The 16,173-nt window shown below is 40.6% G+C and overlaps 1 pseudogene; it reads right to left on the bottom strand.

Moving 5' to 3' along the window:
- Window positions 1–2,179: 2,179 nt before the first annotated feature.
- Window positions 2,180–4,629, bottom strand: LOC143404186 (T-cell surface glycoprotein CD1b-like; annotated as a pseudogene).
- Between the last annotated feature and the right edge of the window lie 11,544 nt (window positions 4,630–16,173).

The following is a 16,173-nucleotide window of genomic DNA, read 5'->3' as shown; positions in this document are numbered from 1 at the left end:
TTAAAACATACCTATAATTATTTCACTGACCTTTAACTTTAAAGCATACTTGTGATTATTGGAAAGCTTTCTTACTTCTAAAGTAAAGTCCCAAAAAAACACACTTAAAATAGTGAAAGTCTATTACTTAAAAGCCTACTACTCTGAAGTGCCTTTAAATTATATCCATATTAATTTTACATTATTCTATTTTTAATTTCCAACGTAATTTCCTTTTTTAATATGACCTATTTAATTGCTTTCTTACAGAGTTTCCTTGATCCTTGGTCAAAGCACACCAATTCTTATGCCTTTGTAATCTTTAACTAAAGGGTGGGCTCTGCACCTCAACCCATTTGCCATTGATATTAACTATGTGTTGTCCATTTCCATCATGAATTCCTGGGTAAGGCAAAGGAGGGTCTGTTGGTGGGGGAAGTGTATGTTGCACAGGTTGTGGCTTTAGAATGGGGGGGCTAGTGTAAATTGTTAAACTTTACTCAGGAACCTCGATTTGCAATCTTTTCCCCATGAATTTCTTGAGAAATAATAACACTACTGTTTGTATCCTGAGAGATACTGAAACACACCTTGGGGCATGTCTTAATTGTATCCTTAGTCTCATTCTAGGAATTTTCCTGCAATCTCAGGCAACACATACTTTTATTATTCACTGATGTATGCCCTACTCTCCATATCATGAGTATAATAAACAAAACACTTAACATTTCCCACGGTTCCCATTCCCATATGGTGCGGCCCTATCTCAGCATCCCCCACACTGTGACCCTGTCAGACAGCAGGTGCAAGAACACCTTCACCACATGACTGCACTGGTGAATTCTGCTAAATCTACACACACAAAAAAAATGTAGATGAAAATAAGCACAAACAAAATGTCACACACTCTGGAAAAAAACAAAGAACCGTTTTTAATCTCATTTTGCGTAGTCAAAAAAATCCTTCATACCAAAATCTGAACAGAACACTCTAAGAATTAAGTGAACATAAATGTAAAACCCAAAACAAAACATTTAAAAACTGAAGTCATGTGTATATATTACATGCAAAACAGGTAAGTTATGGACACATAATTTTGTTCTGCCATTTGAAGATCATTAAGTGTACATCACATAAAAAATATATAAAACTCTCAAGAAATTCAGAATATGTTTCTGATGAATAATGAAATATGGGTGGGTACTACCTTTGATAGCATCTCAAAATAAATTCACGGTTCTTAATTGTTTTTCTGCTTGTATATAAATTATATATATGGGGAAATGCTTTGATCAACATCAATGCTAACTTGATGAAATGTATCAAGGTTGACTCCTGGGATGCCATCCTAAGTTTCTGAACTTCTTGGCACTTATTTCAGATGGGAGAGAAGACATGATGAGTGCTCACTGGATGTCCTGACATGACCTGTCAAGAAAGCCAGAACAAAAAGCCAGTTGTATCTAAGACATGTGTGTATGTCCTCACTTATAGGAGAACCATTCACAATAGCCAAAAGTGGAAATGGTCCAACATCCAGTAATGAATAAATGGCTGAAAAAATGTGTTGTCTACACATGGAATGGAATGATAAGAAATATTATGCCTCCTAAAGAAAGAAGGAAATTCTGATAGGCTACAACAGAATTGAACATTTACTGCTAAGTGAGATAAACCAGTAACAAAATGACAATTACTGTATGTTTCAGATTGGAAGAGTCACACAGGGTAGTCAAATTCCAAGAGATGGAAAGTGGAAGGGCCACCAACCAGCGGGAAGGAAGGGAACAGAGAAGTGGTTTTTCTTTTTTTTCTTTTTACACCTTTATTTTATTTCTTTATTTTTATGTACTGCTGAGGATGGAACACAGCACTTCACATGTGTTGGCAAACCCTCTACCACTGAGCCATAACCCCGGCCCCAGAGAAGTGTTTTTATGTGAAAAGTGAGTTTCCACTTTGCAAGATGAAAAAGGTTTGGGAGAAGGATGATGGTGGTGGATGCAAAGAATGGAAATACGTTTAACACACTCAAAAATGGTAAAGATGGTACAATTTGTGTGATCTTTTCCACAATTTTTAAAATTAATTCTCAGCAGGTAGCAGGAGTGAAGAGGAAGTTCGGGTGGAAAGAAAGAGGTTTTGTGACAGGAGAAAACAGTGGGAGTACCTACAGAGAAGGAAGACTAAGGAAATAAACTCACCTGCGCCTCCAGAACCACAATGCAAGCCCCAGAAAAATGAGTGCACAGGGCACTATAATTGCCAAAATGACCAAGCCAACAGAGAGGGAGTGTCCTATTAATGGGGAGAGAGCACAGGGGATAATGTCCCTTCAAGTCACGTACATTTACCCTTTTGCCTTCCCTTGTGTATCTCCACAGCCTTCATTCTCTAAAGTCCCTTTGTCCACTCTTCTCTACTGCTCCCTGTGCCCAACCCCCACACCAACCATTCTCTTTTCCCCTCAACCTTCCAATCCTTCCTCTGTGCTTGAACACCACCTCCCCCATCTGTACCCCTTTCTCACCCCAGTGGAGGATGACGTCCTGCCCTCCTAGGCTGCTGTGCTTCACCCTGCAGGCCAGGCCAGCTGTGTCCCCAGATGCCACATCCAGGGTTGCTTGGAGATACCATGTGCCATCTGCATTGGGCAGGAAGTCACTTCTCTGGGTTCCCTCCTGCTCCTGCTCACCTCGCATCCACATCACCCACTCGTGTTTGGGGTAGAAGCCAGAGACATGACACACCAGCAGCACATGGTCAGGCCCAGGACTGGGGTCACTGGACAGCCAGGCCTCAGGCTTCACTGGGACAGAAAAGGGAAGGAAGGAAGGGTGTCACATTATGACACTAACCCAGAGTACAGGGACCCGTACACCATTCCTATCTCATATGCAAATGGAAACAGTTACCCATGAAGCCCCTCTTCTTCTTTGGGTACACTCCTACTCCTGGGCTGAAGAGGCAGGGGACAGTGACACCCAGCAGGATCTACCTTGCCTCTGCAGGTCTGCCTTCCCTACTTCCAGGACGCTCAGGAGATATTGGGGGCAGGTTTCTAACAGCAGCTTCTCCACTGTTTCACAGATACCTTTGTCCTTCGTGATGAATGTGCAGAATTTCTGTGCCCTGAGTTCACCTTTTGGGGAGGGCCAAGCTGACTTGAAGCTTATAAAATCCATTCCTTTTAAAGACCCCCTCAGGAAGCCCATGATGGTTCCCCCTGAGCACAGCTCACAGCCTGCTAAGCCCTGGATCCAAAAGGGTCTGTGCAGAAGGAAAACAGAAAAGTTACTAAGTAGCAAACATGAAAGAAAGGGATGTGGGGAGAACCCAGGATGTTAATTCCCTGGGAGGATAAAAATCTGGAAGGTGCCATGTGTAGCCTGAATAATTACAGCATTGGGAGACTTTCAGGAAGAAAGCACTGAGGGGAGGTGTGGATATTGTGAACAGGGTATGAATCCGTGTATAGAGTGGGTACAGGAGAGGGGAGAGGCAGAGGGTAAGGAAGAGTGTCCCACAGTCACCAGCACAGCTTTCAAAGGAAACCAGAGCTTCACATGGAGAGGAGAAGGATGAATGGATGATGAGAAGAGGAGGCACATTTTTATGTCTCTCAGGAACAAAGAGGAAAGGAAGGAGCAAGTTTCACAGGAGGCACACACAGGGCTGGTCACAGAGCGGAGCAGACCCATCAGATCAGGTGCACATGCAAAAACATCTGGAGGTGTGGAGTCAGAGCCAGAGCCTACTCTAAAGAAGAATGTGATTGCAGCTTAGTAAATAAGGAGGAGGGGGAAGGACCTCAGGGAGCAGTGCCCTGGAGCAGGAGAAAATAAGTCAATAACAACCTTGAAGGTCTGAGGGCTGCACTTACATTTCAACTTGAACTCATTGACACGATCCTGCACTTCACTGGTGAATACAGAGAAGTAATTGCGGAAGATCTCCTCCACCATCTGAATGGCCTCATCACTGAAGTTGCCCTTGGCCCAGGGTTTTAGGAAGATGACAGTGCCTGTGTCACTATCCCAGCCAAAAACCTGCACATCATCTAACCAGCCTGAGCAGTGGTTCTGTGTCCAGGTGCTGTTGACAAAGGATTAGATTTGGATGACATGGAAGGAGATCGGCCCCTGAGAGGCTGTGAAGAAGGAAGGAAAGAGAGTGAAGAGAAAGGGAGATGCAGGAAGGAAAGAGAAATCATGCATACTGACATGCATAATACCTGACACACCTGAGATCCCAGGACCTCAGGCTGCAGCCCCACCTCCAGTAGGTGGAACAGGGCTGGAGTCAGGAGGGGGCAGTACCTCAGAGTCCAGGTGCACCTGGGCAAGGCACCCTGCCTTCTATCAGAAACTCTGCACCAGTTTATGAGCTGCCCGAGCTCTTCTTACCTTCCTGATTGTCACCACCTGGGAAGAAAATTGCTAGCAATACAAGTAGCAGGACCAGCTTTGCACTGAGAGAGGACTCTTGACTTTCAGCTGATATTTGAACTCTCATTTCAGAAACCCTGTATCTCAGCACTCGGTAGTGACTTCCTCTCTTCCAACTGACAAATCTCTTCCTCATACCAAGTGCATAATGGAGAAGTACAGTGCCTCCCACAGCCCTGGGGACTCCTACTCCACCTCCCATTTCCCCTGTACCCCTGACTCTAGATTTAGTCTCACCTCCAAAGTTTCTAGCTTCCCCTTAGGTCCTCAGGATCCTTGAGATGAAATCAGAAAAATCCCTATGTGATTCTGAAAGGTCTCTTCATCTCCCTAAGCCTTTATCTGTAAATTAAGGGGGTAACCATAGGCCATTTCTCAACTACCCCTGTGTTGGGAAGGGTCTTTCTGGTTGATCCAGCCTCCGACCATTCCATGTGCCTGTATTCTCTGGTATTGTTGTTATTCCTTCCCAGGATTATTAGTGTCTCCTTTTTCTTGTGTCAAATCCCTTGTCTGGTTCACCTAGTTTACATTCTTACTTCAATCTTGACTTCAACTTTGTCAAACTCTTTGAATTTCCCACTATAACTGTAAAATCAGACAATCTACCAGAGTCCTGGGAGAAAAATCAATAGATATAATATAGATGATTAGACAAGACCACAGAGAAAATGAAGAAAAATCTCGCTCTTATTTTACTTTCCCTATTTTATTTACCAAAATAGAATACAAAGAAATGAACACAAAACCACTGATCTTGAAAGATTTCTTTCAGTTGAGTCAAGTAAAAATGTCATTAACGCCTATGATGGAAGTGGAAAGATGACAGGTGATACAGTATATAGAAACCCTGGACCAAAGCAAAACATAAAACACTGTGAGGCGAGGGAAGCTTTCTCTGTTACTCTGTCCTTAATGGTTTGTTGGTATTATTGTTTCCTTTTTGAACACTAGGAACTTCAGTGGTTGCTTTTGTTCTTTCTCTACAAGTGTATTTTACCCTATCCTCAGTCCTGGACCTGTACGTGAAGGCAGACAGGCAAACACACTAAGTGTCGGAGGCACAGCACTAGAAAAGGAGAGTAGAAGGAAGAGAACACACTGAGCGAGAACTCAGGTACCAAGAGACTAAGTGCATTTGGAAGCCTTTGTTCTCTTCTATGACACATCCTGTGTGTCTTCTTATGAGAAATGTTTGTTCAGACCATTTTCCTGGCTTTAATTGGATTATTGATGTTCTTGAATTTTCACGTTGGAATTTCATACATATTTTAGATATTAAGTCCCTTTCAGATGAACAGTTGACAAATGTTTTCTCCTGCAGAATGTCTCTTCAAGTTATTTTCTTTGTTGTGTAGAAACTTCTTATTATGATAGAATCCTCTGTGTCAATTTTGGTTTTTATTGACTGTGCTTTTGGCTTCCCATGCAAAAAATTATTGCCTGTACTAATGTCTTCATGGTCCCCCCCTCTATATTTTATTCTAGCTGTTTCATACTTTCAGGTATTATATTTAGGCTTTTGATGTATTTTGTGTGTTTCTTTTTATTAAGGTGTGAGATTTGAGTGAAGTTTTCATTGTCTATATATGGATCTCCATTTTCTCCAGTACTGATTATCAAAGAGGCTGTCTTTTCTCAAGTGTGTGGTTTTGCTGCCTTTCATGAGACTCAGTTGACTGTAGATACATCTTTGAACTTCTGGGATCTCTATCCAAGACATCTTGCTGGTGGCCCATGCAGGTGATGAATCTGGGTTTCCCTGCATGGAGTGGGCTGGCTGAAAAATTACACCACACAGAAAATTGTATTAAAGAGCTGGGGCAGGATGGCTCTTTGACCTTAGGGGTTGAGCTTCCAGGATGGAAAGAGACAGCAAGAGCTGTGTTTGCTTTATTTTTATGGGAGAACTTCAAAGGTTTTCTATAGAATGTTCTTAGCCAATTAAGGTAGGAGTTGGGCTTTCCAGTTCCCAATGGGTCAGGCCCAACTCCGGAGTTAGGAGATCAATCTTCCTACCCAGAGAAGACTGAAGTCACCTGCGTTGCATAATCCATTCAGTGGGAGGAGTCACAAAATAGCTTGCAATGCCAGACCAAAATCTCCTTGGCTCAAGGCTGATTGAAGACACTAATTAGCTCCAGAGTGGCTTCCCACACCAACATACGCAGTATGTCCTTATTAAGATGACTTCTCTTAGATCAGTTCTCATTCTACTTTCAGTCCATTTGCCTGGAAAAAATACTGAAGGACTTTTATGCATATGATCAAGGATCATTAATATAAGAGGTTACATCAGGATTTGTTGTTTTAGATAGAATTTCATATCTGAGGATAATATTAAATTGCCCAGACTTGGTTTACAGAGAAATACAACTTGTTGGAAAGAGAAAAGGTTGTTAATGGCATTTTCCCCAGTGATCAACTGATCCACTTCTCATAACATGTTCTATTATTTCCAAGGAAGCTCTTTCACCAGGTGGTTCTGAGGGACAGTAACAAACCACAAAGATTTTACTACAACATGAGTTAATTTCTACTTATTATCACTATAAAGAATAATAATAAATTCCCCACAATGGTTTGCCAGTCCTCTATTTTGCAACACTTGGGTCTATGTGCTTTACTTTCACAAGCCTGATCACAGATCAGACTGTCATGAGTTGTTCCAGACCCAGGGTTTGATGATCAGTTGTGCCTTTGTTGATTCTGCTGTGAGCCAGCTATGAGATCATCAGAACGAAGTCAAGGAAGAAGAGTGACAAATAAACCTACAGTAAAGATCACAGTAGTTTAAAAAGTTTTTATGTTTCATTCAATATTTTCAGGCACCCAGTGTTCAGCTTACTCTGTATACTTCAGGTTCACTGTGTGAATAGGTTTTAAGAACCAAAGTTGGGGCTGGGGATGTGGGGATGTAGTGCGCTCGCCTGCCATGCGTGCGGCCCGGGTTCGATCCTCAGCACCACATACAAACAGAGATGTTGTGTCCGCCGAATACTAAAAAATAAATATTAAAATTCTCTCAATTCTCTCTCTCTCTCCCTCTCTCACTCTCTCTTTAAAAAAAAATAAAAGAACCAGAGTTAAGGTGTTGCACTTGGACATGAGAGGGATTGGTATGAGTGCCTGCAAGGTCTGTGCACACTCAAGCAGAGTGACAAGCAAGAGGCACCAGGGACAGGCCCAGCGCTTGCCCGTCCAAGACACACTCATACCACTATTGCTGCCACCATGAACATACCATCTAGGTTTTAAACTTGGCTCAGGGAACCAACACATCTGCAAAGATGCGAACATGGTATCAGCTAAAGAAACACTCAGCACTTTCTTTTCACAGATTACTATTCTGTTCCATGAAGACTCCTCTCTCCATGAATGACCCTTTTGCCAAACATAACCTGAGTAGGAAAAATATTTCAAAATTTACATTCTTAACTATCCTAATCAAGGGTGCCCAGGACACAGGGCCACAACAAAGTTTTGCACTAATAAAATGTCCTGTGAAAATAGAAATTAATAAGTAATTATGGAAAGCAGTTTTCAGAGTCCCCAATAAATAATATGTTGATAAATATCCCAAAATACTGCCCCTAAAGCAAAGGAGATGATCATCTCTATTTATGTAGAAAGATCATTTAACAAAGTCACAAAGTTTATCTTGAAAGCAACTCTCTCAACAGTAAGATATAGAAAGGAATTTCCTCAACATAATAAAAGACAACTATGAAAATCTCACACAATGAAGGTGGAAAAATTGAAAATGTAACTCCAAGAAATCTACTACAAGACAAGGATGCCCCCACCTACCACTTCTATTGAGCACATCACTAGAAATCCTAGCAAAACCAACCAGGCAAAAAAAAAGAAAAAGAAAAAACAGAAAAGAAAAGAAATAAAAACACCTATTTGAAGGGAAAGGCTAAAATCATCACTGTTTTAACATGTGATCCTGTAGATAGAGGATCTCAAACTTTTATAACAAATAAATGAATTCAGTGAAACTGCAGAATACAAAGCATAGAAAAAATGAGCATTTCTATATACAAACAACAGCCTACCCACACAAAAAATGAAAAATAAAATCTCATGTATCATAGTATTAAAAATAAAATATTTAGGAAAAAATTTAAACAGGATGTAAATGATATGTATGCTAAATACCATGAATGTTAACTAAATAAAGAGGACTCAAGCAAATAGAAAGATTCCCTTGCTCATGTTAAAAATATTGTTAAAACTTCAGTATTACTCAAAGTGATCTACAGATTCTAATCAATACCTATCAAGCAAATGACCTAGAATAGGCAAAAACAAATAATTGTGCAGAAGAAAAATAGTCAGTCATCACCCCACCTGATTTTAAATGTTTGAGGAGATGGATATGTTTCCCCTGATTATACCATGCTTGTATGCATTGAAACATTACATGGTACTCCAGTAATATGTATAACTTTTCTATTTTTAATGTGTCAGTGAAAAAATGAATATAATTCAAATGAATAAATAAAATAATATGGCAAGGCTCTGTAGTAATTGAAAGTGCAAATAGCATAAAAAAGGCACACACCAGAGGGACAGAATGAGGAACCCAGAAATGAACTCAAACATATTTGTTAAACTAATTTTCAGCATGAGTGTCAAGACTATGTAATGGGGAAATGATAGTCTCTTTAATAAATTGTACTGGAAAAACTGCATTTTCACAGGCACAATGGTTTAACTGGACACATATTTCACCATATACTAAAGTCAATTCTAAATTGATTAAAGATATAATGTCTACAACCATGATATTCCTAGAAGAAAAGATAAGGGAATTTGTGAATATCACCCCCAAAACTCAATTTCCAAGAACAAAGATAATGAACAAAACTATACAAACTCACATAACTACAGAAACACCAATATCCAGGTTTAAAAATGGACAAAGACTTGAATGATAGAAATAGCCAGTAGATGTATGAAAAGATGCCCCCAAATCACTAGTCATCAGGGAAGTGAAAATTGAAACTACAAGGAGACAGCACCTCATACCTTTTAGAGGGGATATTATCAGAAAGACAAGGGATAGCAACATTATTGAAAGTGTGCAAAAATGAGAAGCCCTATGCATGGTTGGCAGGAATATCTCTTGGAGCAGCCATTATGGAATACAGTATGGAGGTTCCTAGATAAATTTAAAAGAGAATTGGCATAGGACCATCTTCCAACTATATACCTAAAGGAGATGAAATCAGTATCTTATAAAGTTATCTGCAGTCTCGTATTCATTGCACAATTATTGACAGTAGCCAAGATACAGAAATAACAAAACAAACACAGAAACAACCAAAGTGTCCATCAACAGACAAGTGGCTAAAGAAAAGTGAGTTTGAATATTCTTCAGCTTTAAAAAAAGAAAAAGAAGAAGGAGGAGGAGGAGGATATCTTGCCATTTGCAACCACACAGATACAAGGAGAGAATTAAAGAGCAATGGCTAGAGAAGTGGGGGAGGGAAGGAAAAGGGGAGATGGGGTTTGATTCATTCTATATCAAATATGCAGAACGAATAAGTGCCGAGATCATATATATAATCAGTATAGTTACATTATAACAATACTATAATATTGACTATACTCAATATTATTAATATTGTTGGATTCAGAATATTTGCTAAAATATTTTAGATACACTTGCCCCAAATCAATCAACAGTAACTCATTGTGAGATAATTGATTTGTCACTTTTCTATGTACCATATCACTTTTCATATGTGTATATACACATCAAAGCAATGTGTTGTATACCTTAACTATACATGATAAAATGTTTTTAATACAAAATAAATTTAATAATCCATTTTCATTCATTATAAAATCCTTGTTATTTTCTGACCTATGAAACCTTGGTTAGAGTCTGTGATTACTAAGTACAATGCTAATTTGAAACCATGTGGTAAGGAGTGATTATTGATTTTCAATGAATAATTTCATATATGCAAAGAGAGAGAAAGTAATATAAAGAACTGACTTTTTCCTGAATAGGTTTAAAAACATTGTCAACTCCTTATTGAAGGAAATTTCATATGTCATATATATTTCATGAAATTTTCAACAGGTATATCTAAAACATAAACATTATTTTTTTAATGTGTAACAAAAATAACCTTATGGTACCTAAAAATTAAAAGTTGTTTCACTATCATTAAATAGCTAATTACCACTCAAAATTCCCCCACTATCTCAGGAATTATATTTTTATAATTAATTGAATTAGAATAATAGTAAGGCCATAACTTGAATCTTTTTAACCTATCACTTTCTCCTCTCATTTTAAAATAGGATAATATGGTTTCAAAAACCAATTCCAAGAACTAGATTAGTTTGATTTTCTAGACCTTCTCAAAGAAAAAGGAAAACACTATGGTTTTTGAAGGGTAAATATCATCCTCAAGTCATAGTTATGCTTTCAACTCATGATCAGAACAACAGGGTTCTACTCATCCATCTCACATCTACTTTTCTCCCGCACAGAAAATCCTAGTTCCCACTGAATTTACCTAATAACATATCACTACAAACTCACGACATCCCCCAAGTGCCCAAGTCAGACTTAAAAACGTAAACACTACCACCAATGTCATTACTGAAAACTAATTTTTGATTTATTTTTTGACCCTAGAGCATATTTCCCTAGAAGGTAAAGTAAAATAGCCTACTTTAAATCTACTTCAGATAGCCCCTGGCTCCGTGGAATGGCATCAACTTGGGCAGTGTTCTTGTTCAATTTATATTTTGCTTCAATTTTTACAAATTGATGTTTTGTCCAGTAATTTTGACAAAATATACACTTGGAGCAGGATTTCCAGAATAGCAGGGCAAAGAACAGAATATCCTTCCCCCCAAACTCAGTGATAATACATGATAAAATTCTCAAAATAAAATGCCTCGGCATCCGGAAATGAGTGAGGGCGACAACAAATCGAGAAGAGCTTGCTCACAAACAAGGACCCGAGGCTCCTGAGAACAGTGGGGGCTGCACAACTTAACATGGGGAAGCGCCTGCCCTTTCCCTGGCCAGACAGTCAACTGGGCTGAGGACCAGCAGTCCTGCTGCCATGGAGGGGAGACCCCACTTGGAACCCCATACACAGACCCCATGCCCAGAGAGCTTGTTGAAACAATAGCCCCAGGTGGTTAAAAAGCCAAAGGTCAGCCTCACAGCTGGTAGAGGCTGCAGAACTGGAGGCAGAGAAGGCCCAGGCAGGGCTGAGCAAAGATACCTGGGAGAGGAGACAGGCATAGTGAACTCTGAGAGGTGCCCATTTTTTTTTCAGGGGTCTGGAAGGCTGCACACAGGCTGAGGAAAGGCCAAAGAGGGATGTTGGGCGCTACCCCAGAGCTATTTGAGCCTCTTCACTGGCCTTGGACCCAAGGAGATTTGGGGCTGACATTGCCAGTGATTTTGTGGCTCCTTCCACTAACTGCCTCAATGCATGTGACCTCTGTCTTCCCTGGGCCAGGAAGACTGATCTCCTTGCTCCAGAGTTGGGCGTGACCCATTGTGAACTGGACAGTCCACCTCCTGTCTTAATTGGCTAAGAACATTCTGTAGAAAGCCTTTGAAGTTTCCCCAGATAAATAAAGCAGACACAGCTCTTGCTCTCTCTTTCCAGCCTGGAAGCTCCATCCTTAAGGACGACCCACTGTCCTGCTCCTGCCTCTTTAAAACTATTTTCTGTGTGGTGGGATTTTTCGCCATATTTCTCAGCCAGCTCACTCCACATAAGGGGAACCCAGGTTCCCAGGCCTGCAATGGCCACGGGGAGGGAGGGACAGTTATCAGCCTCTCCTGGTTACACACGAGGACTTGAACAAAGAGAAAGCACAAGCCAGGACAGATTTGCCAACTGCTCAGGTGTTAGGTGTGCTCCCCAAACACCAGCAAAAGGCAGAAGCTTTACTAGCTTAAGGTGCTAGGCACAGTCACCGACCACTCATTGTCTACCAGGTAGGAAAGGGAGGGAAGGGGAAAGGGACCGAAGGAACAGTTGTAAAAACAACAACAATAAAAAAAACACTGAGCAGAGACATCAGTGACTACAAACTGCATGGCTATAAGAATTTACAAAGTTAATCCAGGCAGATAACCAAAAAAAAAATTTTCTCATTATATATCTTACACTTAGAGCAGGATAATACAAAATAGAAAACACAAAAAAGCAAAAGAACCCAAACAAAAACAATGACTTGATTTAAAGAGTCCTGTACTAGAAACAAACCAAAGTTTTCTTAAATGAGATGATGAATAATAAATATTCAATAAAATTCCATTCAACAATAAAAAGGAGCAGTTTTCCTGACATAATTAGCAGCATAGATCCCTTATATCCTAGTATATATGGAGAACAAAGGTCCAATATAAAATATGCCTACTATGTATTCCCATCTTAAGTAGCTCAGGAAATATAGTTCTATCCTTAAGAGGCATAAAGCAGGAGATTAGTTGCAAAAGGCCAGTTTGGGGAGGTTTTAAAGAAAACCAAGTGTTAGGAGTCAGCAGGACACAGTCTCAGCTGTTTCCACCCTCACTACTTCAGCATCTAGGAATGACTCTCTCCTATTTAGTGCTTAGCAAATGCTGTTGGATTAATGAATGAAATCTAAAGGGACTATAGTCTAGCCATGGCGCTCTCAGGACATTCTTATTGGGAATTTGTCTTCCATACACATCTGCTTGCCTTGATCTCATCTCAACCCAGAGGACAAATTGTATTTCTCTTTAAAAAAAAATATTTTGGGACATCTCTGCCCATATGTATTTTACATGTGACTTGTTCTCTCTCTCTCTCTCTCTCTCTCTCTCTCTCTCTCTCTCTCTCTCTCTCTCTCTCTCTTTCTCCCTCTTTCTCCCCTCCCCCCCACCAATTGAAACTAGTTGCCTCACAAACATCATTGGAAGGTATATAATGAGAAAAATTTACCAACACAATAGATAATCCAACACAGGGACAGGTGAGGCTTTTGGGTTTTGTTTGGGTTTCCACTGAGCACATATGACATGCAAAAAAGTTTCCATTGTCATTGTCCCTACACCCAAGACACTTAAAAATAAAAGACAAAACAGACCCCCGTAATACCAGTTCAGGTGGGAAGTGAGGCATGCATGCAATAAAGTCCAGTTGAAGTGCTCTCTGGGCATAGATGAGGGAAAACCTGCTTCCCTTCAAGGGTCAAGAAAAAACTCTGGAGGAACTGGCATCAGGGCTTTGAGGGCTGAGTACTACAGTAAAAATGGTGAATCTAAGAATACTATTCCCAAGTTACAGAAAATAGATTGCCTTACATGAGCAAATGATTATTAGGTAGAAAAGGGAAAAATATCTGGAGAGTAGAAGAGAGGAAGGACATTCCTATGCTGTCCTAAGTTCCTAGGCTGTGGGGCTCCCATCATATTGAGGGAGGCATGAGGCATGGAGAGGCATCTCATGCCGTATACTGTTATGGCCTGGGAAGGAAAAGAAATGGAAGAAACTCTAAATATGTTGGGGAAGTTTGCTGAGGATAAAGTGGAGTGATCAAGACAGAAAAGTTAAGACAGGTGATAATGGAATACAGAACAAGAAATTGGAAAAAGATAAGGAAATGTGAAGAACCCATGAGTCCATCTTGAAACAAATTACAAAGACTTTCAAAAATATTAGGGGCACCATTGCTGCCAAGGGGATGAAACTCATGGAAAGGGGTTCACTGTGGATACTGGACACACACTTGGATTTCACATTAACCCCACCGCTAATTTCCTTACTCCAACCTCTAATTTCCTTACTGAACATGTACATTCTGGGGATGAGCCACATCAGTCATCCTGTTTCAATCACTCTGTTCCTACTTTTCCAAGAAATGTTCCTTGTCTACCTCCAAATCTCATGGTTCTGTGTGTCCCTTGTGTCCCACTGTTCTCTTCCTCAAATCACCCATGATTATTCCTTTCTCACAACTCTTTCTGCATCAGGCATCACCAAACTTTCCTCTTAGGACCAAAACCACCTGCTCACATTTCCAACTCCCATTTCCATGACCTTAGCAGAGGGTCATGTCCTGGCCTGCTGGGCTGCTAGCTTCACTCCACTAGACAGGCCAACTGCCCCATCATCTAACACACCCAGGACAGCCAAAGACAGTTTTAGTCAGCTTTGCTTTCCCATAACCAAGAAACTTTAGAGCAGGGAAAGTTTATTTGGGGCTCACAATTCCAGAGGTTTAGTCCATGCCTGACTGAGTCCACTGCTCTTGGTCAAGGTGAGGCAGCAGCATATCATGGCAGAAGGGTCCAGTGGATGAAAGCCACTCAGCTTGTGCTGGAGGCAGGAAGCAAAGACTGGGAAGTGAAAAGGGGCCACAGGGAAATGCACCTTCCAGGACATGTCTCCAAACCCACCTCCTCCAGCCATGGCCCACCTGCCTGCAGTTACCACCCAGTCCCATGCATTCAAACCAACATGGATCCATTATGTTACAATTCTCATGATCCAATCATTTTACCATAGACTATTTCTACATTAAGAGAGGAGATTCAGCATCATCTCATGTCACATTAGCATCAGGGAGAAGATAATTTTGTTTAATAACCAATTGCTGCTGATCACCCCACTTTACATCATCTAAACAAGTTTTGGATAGAAACCAGAGACATTGAAAATGAGCAATAGTCAGTCACCTGAGGATTGGGTGAAAGGACAGCCAGGAATCTGGACTCACTGCAGAGAGCACAAAAGAGATTCATATGTGAGGGCTTATGCAAAGCTAGGAAAACATTATTCATTTAATATGCAAAATTATATTTTTTCCTCTCTGGTAAACTTATATCAGGCAAACTTCATTATGTCCTTTTCTTTGTCCTTTTTAATGAGTGTGATATAAAGGGTCAAGACTTCCATTTAAATATCTTATGGGAAAGGGGATGCATGAACCTAAAGTATCCTCTTGAGGCACCAGGGACAGCTGATACTTGCATTATGATGAATGACATAGTAACTCGTCAAGTTTCTGCAGAATGTGACCACTTATCTTGGACAAAATAATCAAGTCTACAAGGTCTGGTTCAAGCAATGAGGCTAAATATTGCCTCCACAAGTAGTGTCCCCAGGACTGGGTCAGAGGTAGATTTGATACCTGGATATCTAGCACTGCAAGCAACAGAAAAGGACATATGGGAAGCAGAAACATGGTTGGAAAACCAATAAGAATGAGAATTAGAGAGACCAGAGAAGGTGCGTGATACAGGGAAGATATACTGAGGACCTTGGCAAGGGCTAATGACAATGCAGAGAAAGCAGTGGGAGAGAGGGAGGCTGCACTGGGCAGATAAACCAAAACCATTCCAGATTAAAGAAGATTGGATCAATTGTTCAGTATTGCCCCAATAATTGACAGATATGTAAATAAAGGATTAAGGACATGAAGTGACCTTTCAAAATCATATAGGGACTTTTGTGAGCTCATCTGAAGAAAGCTGAGGACCCAGAGAGGCTGGAAACTTTGGAAGTGAGACTAAGTCTGAGAGCTCAGGGCTGCAGGGGAAATGAGAGGTGGAGAGGGAGTTCCAGCATTCTGGGAAGCACATTTCTTCTGGACATGCACGTTGTATGAGAAAGCAATTTGCCAGTTGAAAGAAAGAAGACACTACAGAGTGCTGAGAAACAGGGTTGCTGACATGAGAGATCAAACACCAGCTGAGAGTCCGAGGTCCTCTGTCAGTGTA

Source organism: Callospermophilus lateralis, chromosome 7 (genome assembly GCF_048772815.1).
Source record: "Callospermophilus lateralis isolate mCalLat2 chromosome 7, mCalLat2.hap1, whole genome shotgun sequence".
NCBI classification, from domain to species: domain Eukaryota; kingdom Metazoa; phylum Chordata; class Mammalia; order Rodentia; family Sciuridae; genus Callospermophilus; species Callospermophilus lateralis.
The sequence above is the reverse complement of the archived record's forward strand: the minus strand, read 5'-3'. Positions and strand labels throughout refer to the sequence as shown.